Genomic DNA, 23705 nt, shown 5'->3' with positions numbered 1-23705 from the left:
ATTGATTCTTTTCTTTTCTCTTGTTCGGTCGAGCACCGTACGACGACTGCCAGCTATTTCGTACTTTGTATAGCAGGAGGTTAGTTAATATCATCAACCCCAATACATGACAAGCACTTTCTTTTACAGTTGACTCTGGCGAAATTTGAACTCATAACGTAATGAGTTGGGAGAAATTTGGACTGAAGACATAATCAGTTGGATGGTATTTTGTTCGACGCTCGAACATTTCTGCCAATTCAAGAAATGGTAGAAGTTGTATGTGCGTGTGTGCCTTAGAGAAGTATAGACTGGTGAAGAGGTTTCTTAAAATATTAGGTTTGTCTGCCGCTACGTTCTGAGTTCAAATTCCACCGAGGTCGACTTTGCCTTTCATCCTTTCGGGGTCGATAATTAAATACCAGTTGCGTACTGGGGTTGATCTAATCGACTGGTCTCCTCCCCCAAAATTTCGGGCCTTGTGCCTAGTGTAGAAAAGATTATTCAGTTTTATTCCAAGATATCTTGCCAATAGAGAAAAGGCTGAGGCATGTATGTATGTATGTATGTATGTATGTATGTATGTATGTATGTATGCATGCATGTATGTATGTATGTATGTATGTATGTATGTATGTATGTATGTATGTATGTATGCATGCATGCATGCATGCATGCATGTATGTATGTATGTATGTATGTATGTATGTATGTATGTATGTATGTATGTATGCATGCATGTATGTATGTATTATGTATGTATGTATAAACACAAGAAATCTTACAGTCATGTTTGCTTTCATCAAAAACAAAAGGCACACGCTGAAAAAGGCCATGTTTTCCTCTTTTTTTTTTTCTTCTTCTTTATTTTTCTGTTCGCCATAAGAATTTTTCTTCCTATCCTAACACATTCACCTGCCGCCGTAAACGCCTGTTTTCTATTTTTTTTTTTCTTTTTTTTTTTCAGTCGGTTGGATCTATTTTGGGAAGTCTACAGCAGTTGAATTCAATCAAAGATAATGTGATTGCCAAACGATATTTCATTCAATTCAATGCGAGGCTGCTTCCACTGGATTGTTTTGAAAGCAAAGCAGAGATTCATCAAAGAGATATAATTGGAAAATATAAATTCTAATATTTCAGGAGCATTCATTGAAATTCAAATATTTTTGTCTTAATACTTGATTTATTTTTTTGCGATTTTTGTTTGTTTTGTTGGCGGAAATGAGAACCCAGGTTTTGTTTGCTTTTTTCTTCTTTTTCATTTTTCACTTCAGAGATGACATATACATACAGTTCTATATTTAAGCGATGAGGAATTATTTACATTATTTACATTTGATGGATATTTGTCCTCATCTTGTTTGTTGTTAACGCAAAGTTTCGGCTGATATACCCTCCAGCCTTCCTCAGGTGTCTTGGAGAAATTTCGAACCTGGGTTCTCATTCCTAAGGTATTTTTCGATGTTACTAATATTATTATTATTATTATACAGGTCACTGCCTGGAATCGAACTCGGAATCTGGGGTTAGTAGCCCGTGCTCTTAACTACTACGCCAATGGAGTGAATTTTAGGGCTTATAAATCTAATATTTTCCTATCCTTCCTTATAAGCCCTAAAATTCACTCCATAATTGCCCACGGACATATGGCGTAGTAGTTAAGAGCGCTGGCTACTAATCCCAAGATTTCGATTTCAAGAAGAGACCTAAATAATAATAATAATAATAATAACAACGAAAAATACCTTAGGAATGAGAACCCAGGTTTGAAATTTCCCCAAGACACCTGATGAAGGCTGAAGGGTATATAAGCCGAAACGTTGTATTACCCTCTAGTTTTCATCAGGTATCTTGGAGAAATTTCGAACCTGGGTTCTCATTCCTGAGGTATTTTTCGATGTTACTATTATTATTATTCTTATACAGGTCACTGCCTGGAATCGAACTCGGAATCTTGGGGTTAGTAGCCCGTGCTCTTAACTACTACGCCATATGGAGTGAATTTTAGGGCTAATTATCTAATATTTTCCTATCCTTCCTTATAAGCCCAAATATCCGTCAAATGTAAATAATGTAAATAATGGACATACACAGTCATATAATCGCATTGTTCACGTACAAACATGCATGTAAACGCATATATATACACATGTACACAGGCACAGATACACACACACACCCTCTCACACACATATATGATTGTTTTTATATTTAGTTATAATAAAAAGAATTTCACATTAAGCTATACTCTTGTAGAGTACAATTTTATTAAAGAAAGATATAATGGATTGTAACTTTGAAGTTACAGCTAGTTAATATGTATGTATGCATGTATGTATGTATGTATGTATGTATGTATGTATGTATCTGTGTATGTATGTATGTATGTATGTATGTATGTATGTATGTATGTATGTATGTATGTGCGTGGGCGTGCGCGTGTGTGTGTCTGTATGTACGTATTCTTTTATTTGTTTCAGCCATTTGACTGCGGCCTTGTTGGAGCACCGCCTTTCAACTCCAGGACTTATTCTTCGTAAGCCTATTTGTCTCTTTTGCCGAAACCGCTAAGTTACAGAGTTACAGGGGATGGGCATAGACACACCAGCATTGGGTGTCAAGCAATGGTGGGGGGACAAACAGAGACGTACAAATACATGTGTATGTGTGTGTGTGTGTGTGTGTGGTGTGTATGTATGTATACGGCGGGCTTCTTTCAGTTTCCGTCTACCAAATCTACTCACAAGGCTTTGGTCGGCTCGAGGCTATTGTAGAAGACACTCATCCAAGTTGCCACGCAGTGGGACTGAACCCGGAACCATGTGGTTGGGAAGGAAGCTTTTTACCACACAGTCACTCCCGCGCCTATGTATGAATGTATATGTGTGTGTGTATATATATATATGTGCGTGTAAGTATGTATGTATGTGTGTGTGTGTGTATGTAAGTATGAAAGTATGTATGTATGCATGTACGTACGAGTATATTATATGTGTTTGTGTTGTCTAGACCGGTAGTAGCGTACAAGAACGAAGAAGCCCCCAAGAAAACAAATCAAAATTTGCCTTTACTTAGATCAGTGTTTCCCAACCTATTACCCTCCCCCCTCCCAGGCCCACACAATAGCTTTCCATAAAAATGCATGCCCCACTGGTAGCTGGAAAAAAGGATTTTATTTTTGATATTCTATCACAGTTATTTTATTTTATTCTTAATATTCTATCACAGTTATTTGATGCAAAAGAATCTACCAGTAACCCTTAAGTACTGAGTACCAAAAGTAAATACATAATTGACTAAGAAAAAAAAGAGGGAATCTCTTTAATGAGAACTTAATGCCTGGCGACTCGGGAAAATTTCCTTGATTTGAAGAGACAATTTCAGCTGTAGAATTAGAACAGCACTATACTGTAGCAAACAGTCTTCACATGGTATGCTTGGCTGGAGGGATTGGTTTGGCTAGGCAGAGTTTAAGTGTAGTATGTTTGCAGTGAAAAATGCTTTTCACAATTCCATGTCCCACTTAAGAAAAAAGAAAAAACAAATTTTGGATCACATGTCCCACTACAAATTTTCCACCAGTGGGGCATGTGCTCCAACGTTGGGAATCACTGACTTAGATAAAAACCGAAAAGCTAGAAGCAATTATTACAGAAGAAAGAGAGATAAATTCAATAGATCTCACTTTATAAATAATATTGATATTGAAGGGAAACATTCAAGGTGGAAAACTATGAGTTTAAAATGAATAATGGTCTATCCTATAGTGTTACACTGCTAAACTTAGCGGGTGTTGGGTTAAACAATGTAGTACTGATGAAAGAGTAATAGCTCTTGAAATATGCATATATGCACATTACCTGTATTTTCTATCTTAAATCGCATTCTTCGCGTAGACGTATTCGCTTATGAAACGTGGTAACTTGCGGTGCTGGCTCGGAATTATATAGGAAATATTTAGAGATTAACTTAAAAGTATGTGTATAACAAGAACTTTTGGATGGAAATTCCCAAAACCTTTAATGCATTGCTACGTACGTTTCCACAAACTTTATGCTTTAGTTGTTGTATTCCCCATCCATAAGATATCAGAAATATGATTTGCAAAAATTGGGTCGTCCTCTGTCGCAGGGTTAGCCATTTAGAGCTCAGTAAACTGGAACAACGTGAAATGAAGTGTTTTGCTCAAGAATACAAGGCTCTGCTTGGTCCGTGGATCGAACACACGATCTAGCGATCCTGAGTGCAACACAAAAACCACTATGTCATGCACCTTCACATTTTTCAAACAGTCTACCAAATAAATATAGAGTTAAGTCTTGGATGCTCGATTGATATTTTTATATACTATTATTTTTTGTTATATATATTTTGTCATAAGATTGATCCCATCGTTTTTACACTTTCGCCTAGAGAAGTTTTAAAATAGTGAAAAGATCTTTTTGTTGGATTAACTATATTTTATTAAATTTTAAACAATTACTGGCGTGCATGGTATTCCATGCTTTAATTATGCATAATAATAATAATAATAATAATAATAATAATAATAATAATAATAATAATAATAATAATAATAAATGCCCTGATACCGTACCAGGCAGTGGCTCTCATGAATTTAACTGATTGGAAGTGTTATCATGTACATTGTTTTGAACTCAGAACGTAGCGGCAGACGAAATACCTATTTCTTTACTACCCACAAGGGGCTAAACACAGAGATGACAAACAAGAACAGACAAACGGATTAAGTCGACTCCAGTGCGTAACTGGTACTTAATTTATCGACCCCGAAAGGATGAAAGGCAAAGTCGACCTCGGCGAAATTTGAACTCAGAACGTAACGGCTGACGAAATACCGCAAAGCATTTCGCCCGGCGTGCCAACGATTCTGCCAGCTCACCGCCTTATAGCTCTTTAAGTGAAAATATTTCTTTGAGGTCCCTCTTGCATGATACACAGTTTAGCGTGAAATGAAATTTGCGAGATTTCTGTAGGTTCACTTCAACGAAACTCTCGTTCTTTTTCGTCTAAACAGAAATTTATAACATTTCTGTTGGTTGACGTCCACGAAATCCTGTCAATTAAATATTATGTCAGGCGATACAATAATTATCTTATTTCTAACAAGAAATATTAATATTGTTAGAGGTTGCTTTTAGCTCACCCTCTACCATTTCTGGCAGCCAGTGATGCTCAACAAGTCGAACTGTTGCTGTTGCTATCATCACCAGTGCTGCCACTGCTGCTGCCGCTACTGCTGTTGTCGCCGCTACTGCTGCTGGCGCTGCGTTTCCATACATATACAATAAACTGCTGCAGTTACCGTTATCGCAAAAACGTTCATCTCTTTTAGTTGTTCTGACATTTCATTCCTATGCAATGATATTTACCATCACCTGTTGTCTGTCTGTCTTCCCCCCCTCTCTCTCTGTCTCGCTCTCTCTCTCTCTCTCTCTCTCTCTCTCTCTCTCTCTCTCTCTCCCCTCTCTCTCTCTCTCTCTGTAGAATAAAGACGGAGACAAAAACAGTGGAGCGTTGCTTTTTTATTGCTGTTTAACTCAAAGTCACCCCCGCTGGTGCAGAGATCTATGATCAACAGCAATCCAACAAAGACCACCACCCCTTTTATTTTTCGTTCAGATATTTGGTTTTCTTTCAGTGGCAATAATGAGAATTCATTGTAGAATTATATGAATTCCTACTTGTGAAATTGTTTCGTTTTCTATAGACACGTGTTGTCTTTCATCAGAATTCTCAGACCGAACCACTCTGAGACAATTTTCCACAAGACTGGGAATTTTGAATTATAGAATACAATCCACACACACAGGCACCGGGAAGGAATACAAGGATAGACAGACAGATAGATAGATAGATAGATAGATAGATAGATAGATAGATAGATAGATAGATAGATAGATAGATAGATAGATAGATAGATAGATAGATAGATAGATAGATAGATAGATAGATAGATAGATAGATAGATAGATAGATATTATGGAGATGTACTTGCATGGCAAGTGACTTGATCTGAGATCGTGTGCTGAAACGAAAACGATTGCAGCGTGGAAGGTATTTGTAAGCCATTCAAAAGCATACAAATACCTTTAGTTTCACTTCAACATTTAAATTTCATTTGTGTCAAAATATTTTTGTCGCTTTGAAACTGCGACCTGCTCATTGACAAAACTTGGTGCTGTGAATGGCTTACAAATATCTTCCACGCTGCAAATGTATATGTATGTATGTATGTATGTATGTATGTATGTATGTATGTATGTATGTATGTATGTATGTATGTATGTATGTATGTATGTATGTATAAAAAACAAAATAGAATGAAAAAAACTATAGAAGACTTGTGTGTAGTGACATTGTTTTTGGAAAATAACCGGTTTCGTATTTTCTTCCCAAATTTCTCAAATTTCTTTACAGATATTGTATCATTTCTTCGCTACGGTGTGATGTAGGGGAATTCCAAACAGGGGAAGGTAATCATGAATTTTTCGGCTTAAGGGAGATAATAAAAAATGTTGGGAATGATTAGGTTTTCTTAATTTAACATGATTCGGTTCTGGTAGAATAAAATGTTACAAGTGGTTAAGTTTTGCTTTATATTTTTCAATGAGGTAAATTTACTTATTTAAGAATGATAGAAATGGTTAAGTTTTGGCTTATATTTTCAATGAGTAGGTTTCCTTATTTAATCTAACTTGTGTTGGTGTTCCAATGACACATTGAAAAATGGAAAGGTTACAAATTGCGCATCTCTCAACGTGTTCATTAAAGGGTATCATTCTGTATTCTGGGAATGCAATCTACTGTCGGTGCAATGTGCATCTGTGTTTGAGTGATAATCCCGTGGACCCTATGTAGTATTGGTGGCAGCCCGAGCATCTTATAACATAAATCAGGTTTCTGAGGCACAATATTTTGAATTTTTATCCCGCTTTAAAAAGGAATTCTGGTCCTTTTTAGAAGGTTTGGGCGTGTTGCGCAATTTGGTAGACCACATTTTTTCACTTTTGCGTCTTTTATTTTAGAAAATAATTTTGCCTTTGTGAGGATCTTTTTTAGTGATTTCGGTTGTTGGCTTTTAATGATCTTATATGTGTGTAAAATTTCCTTTAATTTGGGGTCCTAATGCACCATTGGTAGATTTTGGGTGATGATGGTGAAGGCTTCTTTGTTTCTGAGGTTGTATGTGGATATGTATGGTAGTATTTTCGGGAAAGGTGTGCTGCAGTTCCGAAGCAACAGTTCGGAAGTTAAGTCTGCGATAGATTAGCTTCTCGTTTACGCGACCGGTTTGGGCTGCGGCTTGATGATGCGCTTTGTAGGTTTGTGGCAGACTTGAGACTACGATTATAAAGGCGTAGAACTAAAGGCATTAATTAACCTGCTCATTGCAATTCTGCGAGCTAGTATCTAACCGTTAACGTAAACACGGAAACACGCAAGGCTTTTGACTTATTCGATACCAGATCAGCCCCGTTCAAAGACGTTTCAATTAAATCGTCACCATCTCGTCCTTTTGTTTTCCTATGACTACATTATCCAATATATCCAATATATGTATGACAGCAGAGTAAAAATTGATGGAGATTTGACTATTGTTTTCAGCCAGTCGATAGTCTACACTGATATCCCCAAATGGGCATGAATTTATAGAGCATTGTAGAGGTTTAGGTACTTTTTATCCCAATAAAAAAATGGGTTATGTCCCCCAACTAAAAAAATTGTTTAGCCCTCAATAAAACCAAAAAAAAAAGAAAAAATTAATAAACATGAAAAGCAAAAAGATTAAACATTTTAATGAATTTGATAATATTTTTATAACACATCATACAAAACTGAAAAAATGAAACATCTTATTGAATCTGATAACATTTTTGTAACAAATCATAGCATTCCTATTGAGGAGGCCAAATGTCAACAATGTGCTGAAGTATCGAATCAAAAGGATCTCTTTTAATCCAACCTCTTGTCGCCACGTAAACTCAACTTTTTAGTGGGGAGATAACCCAATTTTTTTATGGCAAAAAGTACCAAAAAGTACTGACGTTTCAATTATGTCGTCACCATCTCGTCTTTTCGTTTGCCTATGATTACATTATTCAATATTTCCTTGTCCTTTTTTTTGTTTTTGTACGACAGCAGAGTAAAATTTGATGGAGATTTGACTATTGTTTTCAGCCAGTCGATAGTCAACACTGATACTCCCAACTTGGCTTGAATTCATAGAGCTTTGTAGAGGTTTATTGCAAATTATACAGACCATTATTCCGTAATGCACGTAGAAGTAACCAGTGGTTGTTAGTTGTTATACAAGACAGACATCAACAAAAGCTGAATTTTGACGTCGACGACGTGTCAGCGTTCACTCGGGCAAAGACACGTAAACAGTCAGTGGTTTGCATATGAAGTGGAAGTTTGAACTTTTCAACCCTGAGGTATCTTAGTGCTGACGCTCTCTCTCTCTCTCTCTCTCTCCCTCCCTCTCCCTCTCTTTATCTCCTTTATTTACTCACTGATGTTTGTGTGTGTGTGTGCGTGTGCTTGTGTGTGTGTGTGTGGTGTGTGTGTGTGTGTGTGTGTGTGTGTGTGTGTGTGTGTGTGTGTGTGCGTGCGTGCGTGTGTGTGTATAGAATTGGATCAATCTAGGAATCTTGTCGAAGAGATTGAACACATATAACCATAGTGAAATGTAACGATTATAGACGTGGAAAGGACTTGGACCAATTCAAAGGCTTTTGTTACCAGAGAAAAAATGAAAGGACCCCGCTAGGGTGTAAGGTTGTGATAAAACTAACTCCCACCGCCATTGTTATCACTGCCGCTTCATCCTAAAGAAGCAGCAACAGCAGTAGTAGTGGTAGTAGTAGTAGTAGTAGTAGTAGTAGTAGTAGTAGTAGTAGTAGTAGTAGTAGTAGAGTAGTAGTAGTAGTAGTAGTAGTAGTAGTAGTAGTAGTAGTAGTAGTAGTAGTAGTAGTAGTAGTAGAGGCAGTAGTACCGATTTCTTACAAGCGTGTGAGATAAACAGCGCCCTTCCATGTAAAATGTTTAAATACATGAGAATATAAAAATATGTGGACATTTTTAGTCATCATTTTTGTGTGTCACATAGAAGTGCTCCTACTCGCAGCATTTAAACTGGTCCTATGCGGTCTAAATATTCAGTTTGTTTTTAAGTTCCGGCTGGTCCGATCCGGCCTCTCACACCAGCTCTGTAATGTCTTTCTAAGAATTAAACAATCACATTATCGAAATCGCGAAGCTACAAGATAATGCATGATTAATTCAAAACAACGGAGCCGTAATAGGCGCAGGCGTGGCTGTGTGGTAAGAGGTTTGCTGCACAACCACATGGTACTGGGTTCAGTTCCACTACATGATATCTTGGGCAAGTGACTTCTACAATAGCCTCGGCCCGACCAAAGCCTTGTGAATGGATTTGGTTGATGGAAACTAAAAGAAGCTAGTTATATATATGTATGCGCGCGCGTGTATGTGTTTGTCTCTTCATTACTGCTTGATAACCAGTGTTGGTGTGTTTACGTCCCCGTTCGACAAAGGAAACCGATAGAGTAAGTACCAAGCTCAAAAAAATCCTGGCGTTGATTCGCTCGACTAAACATTCAAGTTGGTGCACCAGCATGGTTGTAGTCTAATGGCTGAAACAAGAAAAAATTACCTTTGACAGAGATAGATACTTAGGGATGAATTCGACCCGTTACTGTTTCTGAGAATTCAATAACAGCACAAATACCGAAATATTATTTTATCAACCTTGATATTGCGAATCATGCTTGTCGACAGCCATGAAACGTTCTATTACATTTTAAATAAAAGATTGCATCGGATTCTCTTTGAAACCAGCCTGGTTTCCTGCACTGAAAGGACATTGTTATGAGCCTATAACAATGTGGTCCGATCCAGACATCTAACAGGTATACTGAAATTTATTTCAGAAGGAGTTTAAAGATTTAAAATATACATAAAACAACCAAAAGCGAGATAGATGGGTCTATAACTTTTGATTAAAGATTGAAATATAAACGTGGAGTGTCAGTTAAAGATTGTTACTTCCAGCTATTTTACCAAAACATATATTCAGAAATTCTGAATATAACACTCTTATTTGTTTCTTATTTGCTTTTATTCCTATTTGTTCTCTGTTTTAATTCCATTTTTTTAAATTGTTTTCTGCTTTTTTTTTAATGCAGTAAACATTTTTATAAAGAAACATTGATTTATTAAAATGCTTCGATTATACGGTAGAGTTTAAATGGAGAACTATTGATATGTTGGTGGCTAAATTAATGCAGCGCGCGTGTGTGTGTGTGAGCTGGTGTAAGACTGTTTCTTGGATTTCTTTAACGTTGAAAAAAAGGTTTAAAGAAATGTTTTAGGTGTTTCGTTCTTCTACACGTAAGCGATGAAAGAAGTAAAAGAAACAAGAAAGAATAATTTGGTAAATGCTTGAAATAAATGCAGTGTAGGCGGAACAAACTCCTCCAGCCTCGCCAAGAGTCACTCTCGTTCCACTTCTGACAGATCCCCAGCACGCTCATCCAATGCACTTGAGAGACAGCACGAACAGAAGCGGAAAAGATTTTGTTGCAGACATCCTACACATATTAGCAATATATATTTCGATATAAGCTCACTGACCTTATACCTATGTAGAGATAGCTATTCTTACACATCGTCAGACTAACTGCATTTCATGGTAATATTACTAAGCGGTGAACTGGCAGAAACGTTAGCACGCCGGGCGAAATGCTCCGCGGTATTTGGTCTGTCTTACGTTCTGAGGTTGACTTTGCCTTTCATCTTTTTTGGGGTCGATAAATTAAGTATCAGTTGCGTACTGGGGTCAATCTAACCGACTGGCCTCCTCCCCACCCCACCAAATTTTGGGCCTTGTTCCTAGAGTAAAAAAGAATATTAGTAAGCCATGGGTTTGGAGATTAGTCATAATTCGCAAACTCTGCGTCATCTGATAAAGGTCTTGAGTTCTTCCTCGTCGGCTCCCTGAATACTCTTAAAGTTAACTACTCATAACCTCTCTTAACACATCTTTCAAAGGAAGATATCAATGAATATTCAGCCAAAATCATTGTCCAGCTGATGGAAGACGAAGAGTATCAGACCGGAAGTGGCTGATGTCGAGTTTGTGTGTGTGTTAATAGAATTGTTGACGCGTAACTATCTTGCGATGTCCTTTCTGTATCTTTGCGTTCTGAGTTCAAATCTCACCGATGTCAAATTTGTCTTGCATCTCTCCAGGATCGATAAAATAAAGTACCAGTGAAATCCTGGGGATCATTGATATCGAATAAACCCCTTCTCTTAATTACTATTCTTGTGATTGAGTACGAAACAATTAGTTTTAAGTGCTGTCTAGAATGTTCACAGGACGTTTATCTTGTGCACGTGAAAGCTAATTCATGCAGAATGGCGGGAAATTAATAATACTAATACTACTAATACTTAATTGATATTTAATTGTAGGGTAATTATAAGCTACTTGATATCACGTGATCATCTTATCTAGTGCTGACAAAAATCCGGCTGTGTAATAGCATATAGTTCCCCAGATAGTTCTCTATACCAGTGAGGCATACGAGAGACCCGTGAAAGTAGACAGAAAAGTAAATGTGTTCCACCAAAGATGCTTGGAAAGGATTCTGTGAACATACTCGAGAAAACAGGAATAACTGATACGGATATTGAACTCGGTGAACAGGGAACAAGTGATGATGATATATATAAACTAATGTAAAACAAAGAGATGACCCATTCAGTATCTCCAAAAGTGACTCTGTTATCAGATATTTACTGGGAAAGGGTTTATTTTTCCTCTTTCAGGTAATTGTAGAAGTTGGTTAATGTTTGTCAAAACGAAACAATGAATATTACTGCCCTCTTTTGTCTGGCGCACCGCCGATTCTGCTCGCCCGCTGTCTTGATAATAATGGTTTCAAACTTTTTCACAAGGACAGCAAGTTTGGGGTGGGGGTAAATCGATTACATCGACCCCGGAGTTCAGCTGGTACTTATTTTATTGATCCCGAAAGGCTGAAAGGCAAGTGGACCTCGGTTGAATCAGAACATAAAGACGAAATGCTGCTAAGCACGTTTGTCTGATTCTGCCTGCTCGCTACCTTAATAATATAATAATAATAATAATAATAATAATAATAATAATAATAATAATAATAATAATAATATAATAATAATAATGATAATAATAATAATAATAATAATGATAATGATAATGATAATGATAATGATAATGATAATGATAATAATGATAATAACAACAACAATAATAATAATAATAATAATATAATAATAATAATAATAATAATAATAATAATAATAATAATAATAATAATAATAATAATAATAATAATAATAGTACCAAGCAGTGACTCTCATGGCTTCTGATCTTAACTGATTGGGAGTGTTATCAAGTACATTGCTTTATCTTGGTATAAAAGATGGGCTACAACAAATATTCTGCTCAGTACCCCAGATTTGCTTGTCAGTTGCTTGACCATAGCCAGTTGAGCATTCCCTTGGTGGCTGACAATATGTGCATCTCTGCTCACGAGCAGAATTAGTGGGGGAGCATCATAGTCATGTGTTAAGCTGAATTCTTTGGGTTTGAATAATTCACCTCTGGAAATATGGGTGTTTCGTTCAACCTCCTTAAACAACCCTTATTCAGGGACCTTTTGAGTAGGATGGGTTACTCAACCTGACGAAAATTCTAACTGGGCGCCACCTGCAAGGTTCTGCGCTGTTAATTTTGATATGAGATCACTATATCATGCACATATAGTTGTGATGCATGTGACTAGTGTGCCCTTATCAGACGGGTAGTCATGATGGATATATTGGGCTTTGCATATTTTACCTGAGTGTCACTTTGATGGCATGCACTGCTCTCTCACTCAATAATAATAATAATAATAATAATAATAATAATAATAATAATAATAATAATACAACAATAATAATAATAATAATGGTTTCAAATTTTGCCACAAGGGCAGCCATTTTGGGGAGGGATGTGTCGATTACATCGGCCGCAGTGTTCAACTAGTATTTGATTTATCAACCCCGAAAGGATGAATGGTAAAGTCGACCTCAGCGGAATTTGAACTCAGAACGTAGCGGCAGACGAAATACCGCTAAGCATTTCGCCCAGCGAGCTAACGATTCTACCAGCTCACCGCCTTAATAATAATAATAATGATAATAATTAATTCTTTTATTGGCCACAAGGGCTAACATAAAACAACATTAAAGGACATACAGTAACATTGAAAGACAAAAACCGGACGATACAATGGGTTTTAACGCCTGTAAACATTAAGAATAACAATGAAAAATTTAACAATAAAATCTCCCAATAAGGGGGAGGTGCTTTAAAGGTCCTCGTGGAAAACCCCACAAAAGCCGCGGGTGCCTGATCAACAGCAAACACAATACAATAAATGGCAGAATTCCTTTAGTGATTAGCTGGCACCGACATTTCGCTGGCATTTCAAAAGTGTAGCATGAAAGTTACCAGCATGTGGTGAAAAAATATCCTAGTTTCAAACAGATATTTCCTCAGCCGCCTATTGTAGCATTTAGACGGAATAAGAATATAAAAGAATTATGGACCTCTACATCTGACTCCAAGAAAACGAACATTGGAGTATCTGCACGCAGTACCTTAAAGAACAGCCGCAAGAGAGGTAAGTCCTGTTCATTGTGCAACAACATGAGTGAAGTGAATTCCATCAGAAATCATAATAGAAATGTTATGATTTATACAGAAGGTGGAACAAGTAAAGATGCCCATTTGGTATACGCTGCAGAATGCACGAAACACAATAAGATGACAGGAGAATATCATCAAATTTATACAAAACTGTTAGATTAAATATTCTTCTTTCTCTCTTTTTCTTTCCTTTCAGTCTGTCGTCTTCTTTTTTCTGGTTTTTTTTGTCTTTTTCTTTTCGCCTGTTATAAAATTGTAACTTAAAAACTGATGATGTCATTCCATCAACGTGTGGACGCTGGTTGCTCTCGTTCATACTTTACGTTTAAATTTCTATAATTTTGAATTTTTATCACTTCTTATTTTGAACTTGACAAAGACAGACGTACTGTTGAAATATCGTTCAACTCATAAAATATCCTACAATCGAATCGCGCTCTTCGTCTTGACTGTTTACCTTTGTGAAGAGTTACGTCAATCCTTTTTAAAATATAATAATAATAATAATAATAATAATAATAATAATAATAATAATAATAATAATAATAATAATATTAGTAATAATAATAATAATAATAATAATAATAATAATAATAATAATAATAATAAAAATAATAATAACCTTTTCTACAATAGGCACAACGCTTGAAATTTTGTGCGACGGTTGAAATACAAAATATAGAAGAATACTCTGTTACATGAAAGATAATCCTAAATTTATGGAAAAAAAACTCAAACTCAAAGAAAGAAGACCGTTAAATGTTGTATGTGAAAATTTGTTGAATATAATATGTGTTCATGCATCTGCTGCTTCTTGCTTGCTTGTTTATAGTCGCTTCTTGAATCTGATTATGATCATCTTGTATTTTGTTTGTGGATTTGTTGATGCTTGAACATTCCAATCCTTGATGTACAGCTTCGGTCACAGACAGGACATATAAAAACTTTTCTGGAGCCGCCGCCAGGTATGGCATATTCCGTGCACTTCTTACCTTGATTCTGTTGATTGTACTGATTACATTTCTCTTCATCTTCAGCTTTGCCCCAACAGTGAGACTGCCAAAGTGGGAGCTGGGTATTGATATCTTCTATTTTTGAAGGGTTGGTTCTGCTCCTCTTCGAACATGTCTGTGACTGGTTATTGAACCGTTTCTTTAGTTTTTCAGTAAGGCGTCGGCCAAAGCGTACATCAATGCAGACACACATATACAAGCTTAACGCACATACACACAGCCAAACACATACACCCAGAAATATATACATAGCCATCTTTGTGTATATGGAAGTGTATCCGTATGGATTTGTGCGATTATATATACATATACACTAACAAAAGAACATTACCCAGATACATGATTTAGTCCTTAATATTTGAAAGGATTTCGTTACAGTAGAATGAATCTTTGAAATGTGGGTGTGATTGTAAACTAATTTTGTTGTCTATCTACCATACTGGTCTGTGAGACATCAAAATACTGTCTTGGATTTAATAGGCAAGACATTGAGTTTAATTCCGAAGTTGGTGTCTGCAGAAACAGTAAAGAAATGAAACAAAAATAAGCAAGTTTTTTTTGTTCAGAAAATGTAACCTATATTACGTCATAATAAAAATGTCAAAAGTTTAACGTCTCAACAGATTTCTCTATTTAAGCCATTTCAAATCTCACCGAAGCCAACTTTGCCTTTTATGGCATCGATGAAATGAAATACCAGCGAAATACTGAGATCGATGCAAGTAACTGACTTCTTCCACTCAAAATTGCTGGCGGATCTCTTCAGTTTCGCTAACAGATTTTTAAATTATTTTTCTTTAAACACTTTGAAACTTCGTATACTGGTGTATACGAAGGGTAATATGCAACACAGGCGCTAAACAAAAATAAATAGAACAGAGTGGTAACCTTTAGTAGAAATGACCCGGAAGTTGTTGCTCTTCCATTACTATCGCAAACAGCAGCAGTAGCTTTCTACAACTGAATACACGTCATTGTTTGGTTAAAATTACCCAAATACGACAACTTTAACACGAAATAACTTCTAAATTACGAAATTTTGTCAAAAATGTTGAAAGTAAACCGTGTTCAGCGTAAGAAATTATTGGCTTTCTGCTTTAAAAAAATATCATTAAAAATGTTAACTAGATGACGTCTTAACGAAATAATCATCTGAAAAGACTACAATAAAATTTTTTTCAAATGTCGGGAAACGAAATATTTTTATGCGTAAAGCCTTAAATATACAAGAAATAATTTACGGAGAGGTGAGGAATATGTGAATACTAACAAGTGTGCTCTACGGTATCCGTATATTAAGTTAACATATTTTTTTATCTTTTATCTTTTACTTGCTTCAGTCATTAGACTGCGGCCATGCTGGGGCACCGCCTTGAATTTTAATTGAACGAGTCTAACCTAGAACTTAAATTTTTTTAGGCCGGGCACTTATTCTATCGGTCTTTAATTATTTTTTTTTTACCAAACTGCTAAGTTACGGGAACGTAAACACACCAACACCGGTTGTTAAGTGAGGTCAAGAGACGAAAGAGGCATTTGATTTTGTTAAGTGAGGCCTTATGACTTTATTTATCTAAATTTGGACGTTCTCAAGCACTGTGGTCGATGTAACCGAATTAATCGCTTCCCCCGAAAACTATTGACCTTATGTGAAAATTTGAAATCAATATTAAAAAATCATCTGTAATATTATCTTGCTTATCATGATATGTATTCGAAAGTTACACTGTTTTCTCCTCAAACAGGAAAAATGAAGTGTTTTTTATCCGACAAAAATACAATTAAACAATTGCAGTGAATTTGAATTTACAAATCGGTGCTGCCGATTTTCTTATAGTCTGGCCTTTTGATAAATAAATGGAGATTTAGTACCTTCTTTGGTATTTTATATGACATAGTGAAAGAAGGTAGGGTAGCCGGTAACCGTGACTCTTCTCAGAATCTCAATGATTGGGGTGAGGAAAAAAAAGGGGAAGTACTCCTCAAACTGGAAGCTTGGTCTGAATCTTTGCAACAAAGTGTACTCAGCTAAAGGCACCCGTGATGGTGCAAAACCAGTGGTTCTCAAAACCAATGATCCGTGTGACCTCCTGGGGGTCCATACAAACAAAATAGTAAACCGGAGATCCACAGCGGTATTTTAAGGGTCCATTGAAAAAAAATTCGCTTCCGATGTATTTATTCTTTTCTACTCTAGGCACAAGGCCCGAAATTTTGGGGGAGGGGGCTAGTCGATTAGATCAACCCCAGTACGCAACTGGTACTAAATTTATCGACCCCGAAAGGATGAAAGGCAAAGTCCACCTCAGAACGTAATGACGGACGAAATACTGCTAAGCATTTCGCCCGGTGTGCTAATGTTTCTGCCAGCTCGCCGCCTTTTTCGATGTATTTATTGCAAGAGGCAGCAAGAGTTCTTTCTCATGCGTTTTACAGAGTTCAACCTGCTCAAGTTAATGTGTGAAAAACAGAATAACAATTTTGAAAGAAGTTTCTATAAAACTAGTTTTTAAACATGGAATGGCTACGGGAGTTCACCAGAATGAAATAATAAAAATTATTGAGAATCACTGCGCTAAACCAAACGATTATAGATTAGAAAAGCACTGAAGAGCAAAATGGAATTCAAGAATAACCGAATGAGCACCACCATTTTTCGTTCCATGGATGAAGAATTGAACTTTGAATTTTTTTCCTATTTCTAGAAATTAGATCAGGTAGTCAGTTTTTTTTTTTTGTCGACGTCTTCATACTTTGACATTGAGATCACATCAACCTTTATTTATACAAATATATTGTGACATTGGTGTCGTAGTTATTTTGTTAACCTCAGTATTTCGACGTCGCTCTCAGATTATATCTTCTTTTTCATTGACGTCATTGTATTGCGGGATTGGGGGTCATGCTAGATTTTCTGTTGTATAATAATAAATGTTTATGGTGATAAGAGCTAGTGACTGGGTAGCGAAATCGGTAGAGAGACGCTCTAAAATAATAATTAGAGTATTTAATCGCTTTGCTCTGCTTTCTGAGTTCTAATCCTTTCGCAGTCGACTTCTGCCTTTTCTTATTCCAGGGCCGATTGTTTATAGAAATACAAGTAAAATGTGTAGTAATGTGAAAATGTGTTCTATCAGAAGCAGAACGAAATATCTGCAATGTTACTGAATTTGCGATCCATGGATCCATGAGAGAAAAAGGGGAAGTAAGGAAAGAAAGCGGAATAAAGAAGAATGAGAAAAACGAATAAGCTTTAAGAAATTTAAGTCCATTGGAATCTCTTGAATGTTCCAGTTTCTCGTTTTTAACTTGTAACATTTTAACACTATATACTTTGTTTGTTTGTTTATTTGTTTGTTTGTTTGTATGTATGTATGTACGTATGTACGTACGTACGTACGTACGTACGTACGTATGTTCGTACGTACGTACGTACGTACGTATGTATGTATGTATGTATTTATATATGTATATATATATATATATATATATATATATATTATATATATAATATATATATATATAATATACATGCGCATATGTGTATGCACATCCAAGCATATATTCATCTATACATATGCATGCGCACAGTGGAGTCACTAGAATTTAGGTAAGTATGCCAGTTGTACATAACCTCTAAACCTAAGAGGTAACGTCATGTACCCTTTGGCCAATAAGTCAGTCTGTTTCTGTGTTATATAAATATGTCTGTTCATGAACCGTTAATGTAAACAAGGCATGTCAACCGCTAAAGCTGGACAACGAAGATGTCAGGTTTCGTGTGTGATGGGAGGTGGTTACAGAAGACTTGATCTAGCAATGAAAATACATATTCACGAGTAAGTTGGCGGTTTGGAACAAAGCCATAGATTACACTGGGCAACAAAAAATGATTTAATGTCTGCTAGCCAGACAAATGGTGCTGTTCTAAACTAAATCGAGTACACTGATTCCGAATCTGAACTCAGAATTGCTATCGCACGTCAGGATTTTGAGTTATATATTAATAGTGTATTAGAATCAGGAATAGTTATGTTCAAGGTAAATAATTATTATAATAGTTAGTATATTAGTACTGTATAGAGTAAATTTATGTTCAAGGCAAATAGTATTATAATATAATGGTACATAGTATATTTATGTTAAGGGAATACTCAGTTTATTTTTTATATGCTCAGCTCAGAAATGTTTGAGACACTTGCCCTTGCGCTTATGCGTCGTGCTGGTCTCCCGTTGTACGAACCAGTAGTCACCCATCGTGTGTGGATTGTGTTCCGTTCGTAATCATAAGCCAGTAAACTATGAGATAGGGATTATCTGCTTAGGAGTATCTAAATTAATAGGAAGAGACTAACAAAAAATGGCCAGGAAACGATCCGATCGAAATGAATTGTAGAACAAAGAGGCAGAACGCATAGAACGAGGCATTTTGGAAATATCTCGCTGGAACTGGCAGAATCTTAAGAGTCGGACGAAAGACTTATCTGCATTTCTTCTGGCTCTTTAAGTTCTGAGTTCAAATTCCGCCGAGGTCGACTTTGCTTTTATCCTTTTAGGGTGGATGAAATAAGTACCAGTCATTCTCTGCGGTCAATGTGATCGACTGGCCCCTTTTCCTCAAAGTTTCTGGCCTTGTGCTTATAGTTGAAGAAATTATCGTTAGGTGGCTATCTGGCAGAATTTTTAGAGCGTCGGAAAAACAAATACTTTGCAGTGTATCTACTGATTCATTACGTCCTGCGTTCAAATTCCACTGGGGTCGTCTTTGTCTTTTATTCTTTTGGGGTCGGTGAAATAAGTATCAGTTGATTACTAGGGTCAAAGTAACCGACTAACCTCCTCCCTTCAAATTTTCAGGCCTCGTACCTCAAGAAGAAACGGATTATTATATTAGATCTAACAACCGCTACCTGCTTTCATACAGAGTTTCTTTCTATGGCAACAGGTATATAATCCCTTCCAACCCTCGTTGAACTCACCTGTCCATTTGCTACACCTGTTCATTTATATCTACACGTAAAAATTCTGAATCACTATGAAGAAAGCATAATAAATCCGATCTTAATTAAACAATCAACAATCCTTCTTGTATTTAATACATATTTCATCTCTACTTTGTTATCTTGGACACGAATGTTTCTTTTGTGACATGTCCGATGAACCATGTGACTATCACGTGATTCTTCCATGTTACTTTCATTAGAGGAAGCTAAGAAAGCGTTAGACGGATCTTTCAGATGTAAAACAATCTTGATTTATGTCCTATCATTGTCGGATTCAGAAACAGTTTGCTCTGCTTTCATACATCAAATCTTTCAGCTGGATGAGATTGTGTTTCTGTGTCGAACGGAAAAAACAAACTTTTTTTCCAAGATGGTAATTTAATTTTCTTATGTCAGGTTCTTCTATATTTCATTGGCTACGGAGATCGGGATGGCTAAGATGAGGCGAAAAACAACTGCAAAAACAACAACAATAACAACAACAACAACAACACTAACAGCAACAGCAACACCAACAATACTAGCGTTGTGCACTTTGCACTCTGAAGGTCAAAACTGTAATTGTTAATTATGCCCCGGACTCTGTATGAGGTTTGCTAAGGCGAAGCTCGCTCGCTTTTCTAAACAACTGGCACATCCGATATCAATCAATAAATCTGACAGGACGGAAACCAAATTCTGCAGGAAAATAAAATTATGAAGTAAATGTTTGATGAAGAATTAACCGATCTACAGGCAAACATGCATAAACACAATACATACATACGCATGCATGCACGCGCACATTCACACATACATATACACACACGCACACACCCACACATACAGTGGGGTGCAAAAGTGGGTGTACAGTTATGAAAAAATGAAAATACATGCAAAACTCATTTATTTTTATCAGAAAAATTAAAAATTAGCCTCATTTTTGATATTTTCAGTGTCATTAATCATAATAATACACTTATAATTATAATGATACTTTTATTGTAACTTTTAATTTTTTTGATAAAAATAAACGAGTATTGTACGTGTTTTCTTTTCTCATAACTGTATACCTACTTTTGCACTCCGTCCCTCTATATCCATATATATGATCTACATTTGTATATGTATATGCATACACTTACACACACACACCCACACACACACACACACACACATATATATATATATATATATATATATATATATTTGAGTAATTGAATGAATTATCTTATTAAGGATAATTCGAAAGATAACCGATACCTGGGTAGCAAATTCACATCAGAAAGAACACGGTTGAAGGATATTTGTTAACTAGTCGTTCAACTCCATTCTTTCATATACTTATATATATAAATATATATACATATATGACAGATCGTTAGCTCCGACACGCATTTTTTTTCTCTCATTGTTTCTCTCCTTGTTTTTTTCTGTGTATCTTTCTGTCGAAGAGCGTAGGCTCGAAACGTAAAAGACTTTTCCTATTTCTATTCCTGAGCGCTATACTAATACATTTGTTTGTTTGTACTCTACCTGCCTTAGTCTTTTGATTATTTTCGTAAACTTTCCCGTTATATATATATATATATATATATATATTAAATGAGCACGAAGGTTTAAGGATGCAGTGAGCATCAACCTAATTAGAAATGAGAACTAAAAGTCTCAATTCAATCGCCAGAAGGCACCAAAATCATAGAAAATAACAGTATACGAGGAAACGGACAAAGAATTTAAAAAGCATACCCATAAAGATCATGATGTTCAGATGCTCATATGACCATCTGGTATATGAGCATCTGAACAGTATAATCTTTAAAGGTATGTTTTTAATTCTTTGTCCGTTTCTTCGCGGTGCGTTATGGTGGTCGAATTGAGACTTTAGCTCTCATTTTTAAACAGGTGGATGCTCACTGCATCCTTAAGGCATCGTAGTAATTTTATGTTTTATATTTTATAAAGCTTATAATGCTATTAAACCTGTGAACCGCCCATGTTACTGCTGTTAATATTATCAATTAAAAATATTTGCCATAGATGGTATTAACAATAGTAACATCTTATTTCGAATTTAAACATTCGGTTGTGTTATGCTTATATATATATATATATATATATATATATATTTTTTTTTTTTTTTTTAAATGTGACCTTGTGTGTACCGTTGGCGATTTTTTTCCTCTGTCTTCCCTTCTCTGGATCTTTCCTTCTCCTATGTTTCCAACGAAGAGCTCCGCTCGAAACGTTAAACCCTCCTTCTTTCCTTCTTTCCTGAGCGTCCAATAATACTATATTTGTTCCACGTCCTCGCGTGTTTGTGTTTTTTTTTTGTGTTTTCGTGTTTGGATTAACTATATATATATATATATATATATATATATAATATATATATATATTATATATATATATATAATACTAGGTTGTGGAAAAGTTCGTGCGCCGTGTAAAATTAATGAACTGAATGAACACACACACACCACGAAGAAATATAAAAAAGCATTATTTCAACACGGTGCACGAATTTATTTCTGAACTTAATGTATTACATGTTAAATAAAATGAGACAACAAAGCCAAAGTAGTGAGAAATTTTTAGGACATTTATACAGAGAAAGGTAGCCTTACAGCTGTTTTTGAGATATTAGGAATATCCCTTCATCAGAGACGATATGAGAGAGTTAGAGGGAAATAGTAAAGTTTAATATAAGGAGTTATTTTGGAAAAGGATAGATATAGGAAGTATAAACGGAAATAAGAGAATAACAATAAGAATATGCTTAGGGTGTTACAGTTGCAGTTCCATCATCCAAGGAAATTGCTGTGTAGAATGGGTAGAAAGGCTTCTTGTCCATGGTATCTAGATTCCGATAGGATTTCATATTTTGTTATTACAAATGGATAATGTGGAGACATTAATTCCATATAAAAATATGTGTATGTGTGTGTATGTGTAAGTGATATATATATAATATAAATATATATAAAGAAATATATATGTATATAATCTTTATATATAAAAGTGAGGTTGTGTGCTGTCTGTCTCCTACGATTTAGATTCCTAACTACTTCCACATTTTGCGGTGCAGTTTAACCAAAACCGGGAATCTTATAGTCGTGATTCATATCGAGCCCTTCTGGGTATTAGCGCGCGTCTACGATGAGACTACGATTTTTAAAAAAAATTACCATCAATTTTTCCCATTTTTAATGCATTTTTGGCATATATAAGGGAAGTAACTCTCTAAAAAATTATTAGTAAATCTCAGAACGTAAAAAGCTACAGTAACCCCCCCCCTTTGTGGTTAGCCATATTGAGATGGCTATTATACTTTACATCTCTAAAAATGCATATATAGTTATTTCCCTTACAAACCCGAGCAACGCCGGGCGATACTGCTAGTTACATATATATATATATATATACATATATATCACGTGATCACGTGACCGACCAGACCATCAGATGTTGTTACACATCGCTGGTCACAATGCGTTCGCATTGTTTTAGCCTTTGAATGACGCCACCCCGCTGGCTAAGCGAGCAGGCCAATATATATATATATATATAATATATATATATATATATATATATATATATATATATATATATATATATATATATATATATGTATATATATATATATAATATATATATATGTGTGTGTGTGTGTATATATATATATACATTATATTATATTATATTATATATATATTATATTATATTATATAGTGTGTGTGTGTGTATATATATATATACATTATATTATATTATATTATATTATATATATATATTATATTATATAGTGTGTGTGTGTATGTATGCAGACGCACAAATCACAAACCATGCTTATGAATAAATCTGCACAAATGAACATTTTCAGAGAAAATGCCCAAATATTATCAATAATATAAAAGATATTTTGCTGTTATTTCAAGC

General features: G+C 35.5%; 1 long non-coding RNA gene across 1 annotated transcript; it reads left to right on the top strand.

Moving 5' to 3' along the window:
- Positions 1-2787: 2787 nt before the first annotated feature.
- On the top strand, positions 2788-8451 carry LOC118766660. Its single transcript, XR_005002585.1, has 3 exons — positions 2788-2834; positions 7362-7363; positions 7897-8451. It is a non-coding gene; the product is annotated as an uncharacterized LOC118766660 (long non-coding RNA).
- The last annotated feature ends 15254 nt before the right edge of the window (positions 8452-23705 follow it).

The sequence above is a fragment of the Octopus sinensis genome, linkage group LG17 (genome assembly GCF_006345805.1).
Source record: "Octopus sinensis linkage group LG17, ASM634580v1, whole genome shotgun sequence".
Taxonomy (NCBI): domain Eukaryota; kingdom Metazoa; phylum Mollusca; class Cephalopoda; order Octopoda; family Octopodidae; genus Octopus; species Octopus sinensis.
This window is presented reverse-complemented; position numbering and strand designations above follow the sequence as displayed.